The sequence below is a fragment of the Octopus bimaculoides genome, chromosome 5, assembly GCF_001194135.2.
Source record: "Octopus bimaculoides isolate UCB-OBI-ISO-001 chromosome 5, ASM119413v2, whole genome shotgun sequence".
In the NCBI taxonomy this organism is placed as follows: domain Eukaryota; kingdom Metazoa; phylum Mollusca; class Cephalopoda; order Octopoda; family Octopodidae; genus Octopus; species Octopus bimaculoides.
Window position 1 is genome coordinate 97,368,634 of NC_068985.1, and position 2,439 is coordinate 97,371,072.

A 2,439-nucleotide genomic window follows, 5' to 3' on the forward strand; every position below is an offset into this window, starting at 1 on the left:
AATATATAGAATATGTCTTATTGAATAGATGAAATATTGAGTGTTCAATATAAAGGATTAAATATATAAAGGCGAATACGTATTTTCTATACCTTGTGGTATTTCATCATGGCCGGTATGACAGACTGTTAAAGTATATCATACCGGCCATGATGAAATACCGCAAGGTATAGAAAATACGTATTCGCCTTTATATATTTAATCCTTTATATTGAACACTCAATATTTCATCTATTCAATAAGACATTCAATACGTTATTTCATTGTACCATCCATTTTTATTTTATATTATATATTGAATATTATATTATATATTGTATATTCCATATTCTATATCCCACATTGGTTTTGCAGGAATATAAATAAAACATAAAAAACAGACAGTGTTGGAACTCTTTTAAACAAAATTATATATATATATATATACATACGAGGGTAATCCCAAAAGTAAGGGCTCCAAAGCACTTGGGATGCAGGGAAACTGTCCGTGCTTCTGTTGGCAACACTGTTGTATTTTTCTTGTGCCTGTGCCAGCCCTTGCATGCGCCTCACTGCTACGCTCAGTCTTGGCTTAGCAGTCGTATCTGATTGACGCTACCACCAAACTTGGAATCTTGGGGTTAGTAGCCTGTGCTCTTAACCACTACGCCATATGGCGTAGTGGTTAAGAGCACAGGCTACTAACCCCAAGATTCCAAGTTTGATTCTAGGCAGTGACCTGAATAATAATAATAATAATAATAACAACAACATCCAAAAGTACCTTAGGAATGAGAACCCAGGTTCAAAATTTCCCCAAGACAGCTGATGAAGGTTGGAGGGTATATCAGCCGAAACGGTGTTAACAACAAACAAGGTGAGGACAAATATCCATCAAATGTAGATAATGTAGAAAAGAATATAACCATCACTTGGAAGGAAGTGTGACTTGGTTGTGAGTACCAAGGTTTACTAATTGTTTTTGGTGCCTAAGATCAGACATAGATATCTCCGTGGCCCTCCCAAATTTGACTCATCAAGGAGGTGGCGGCTTAGGCTGATACTCATTTTCAGCCAAGTAAGTAAAGTGGACCACTGTAAAATGAAATACTTTGTTCAAGGACTCAATACACTGCCCAGTGTAAGAACTGAGTCCATGATATTATGGTCAAGAGGCCAACTTTCTAATCTACTGGACCACAAGCTTTCACGTGATAATCAGGTATAGTATATAAAGATTCACAATCAAGGGTGAAGGATCAACATACTCCAAGAGATAATCCAACAGTTTAATGCAATCCAAGAAGTAATCCCTTTTGTTATTGTATTTATTTTGAGATGCTCTGTGTTTCTTTCAATTAATTCTAAACATAACAAAGAATTTAGTAAAATAACTTTATTATCATTAAGCTAGTGTCAGAAACATAAATTGTGACAAAGGTTTGGTGGAAGATTCATAATTCGGAACTTATGAAAACAAGACAATTGTACTACAGAGCCAGAAGCAGTTTCAACCAGGTTGGTATCGAAAGAATTAAATTAATCATTAGTTAACTCTTTTGTTACCATATTTCTGTTGGGATGCTCTGTGTTTCTTTCAATTAATTCTAAATATACCGTAAATCCTCAAGTATAATCCGCAGTTTTTTCCCAAAATTTAAAGGTCAAAATTTCTAGTGCGTACTATATACGAGGTTAAAAATGAAAAATATTTTCTAAGCAAAATTTTCTAAGTGATAAATATGTAAAGGCAATTTACTTAATATTTATTTTTCACTGATGTTATTACTGTTATTTCTTTATTTTCTACAAAGTACACAAAAAAGCTACACGTTTGCATTATGTTATATATACAATTTATACAATTTATAAAGGATGTTACCGCATATACGTTTACAAACCAAGGACGTTATATAGACATCCTTGACTCAAGTTAGAGAAGGGGTGCGTATTATACACAAGGTTCAGGATTTTCAGAGGTACAGCCCCCTAAAAATCCCCTGCGTATTATACTCAAGGGTGGACTATACTCGAGGATTTACGGTAACAAAGAATTTAGTAAAACAACTTTATTATCATTAAGCTGATGTTAGGAACACAAATTGTGACTAAGGTTTTGTGGAAAACAACTTATGAAAAACAAGACATTTGTACTACAGAGTCAGAGACAGGTTGATAACAAAAGGGTTAAATTAATCATTTGTTAACCCTTTTGTAACCATATTTCTATTAAGATGCTCTGTGTTTCTTTCAATTAATTCTAAATCATCATCATCATCATCATCATCGTTTAACGTCCGCTTTCCATGCTAGCATGGGTTGGACGATTTGACTGAGGACTGGTGAAACCGGATGGCAACACCAGGCTCCAGTCTGATTTGGCAGAGTTTCTACAGCTGGATGCCCTTCCTAACGCCAACCACTCAGAGAGTGTAGTGGGTGCTTTTACGTGTCACCCGC

At 35.0% G+C, this 2,439-nt stretch overlaps 1 long non-coding RNA gene across 1 annotated transcript in view; it reads right to left on the reverse strand.

Moving 5' to 3' along the window:
* LOC128247815 (uncharacterized) overlaps nt 1-588 on the reverse strand; it is a 14,695-nt gene extending 14,107 nt beyond the window's left edge. Inside the window, exon 1 of the long non-coding RNA XR_008264133.1 lies at nt 432-588. This is a non-coding gene — a long non-coding RNA (uncharacterized LOC128247815). The remainder of the gene's footprint in view (nt 1-431) is intronic.
* Nucleotides 589-2,439: the final 1,851 nt, after the last annotated feature.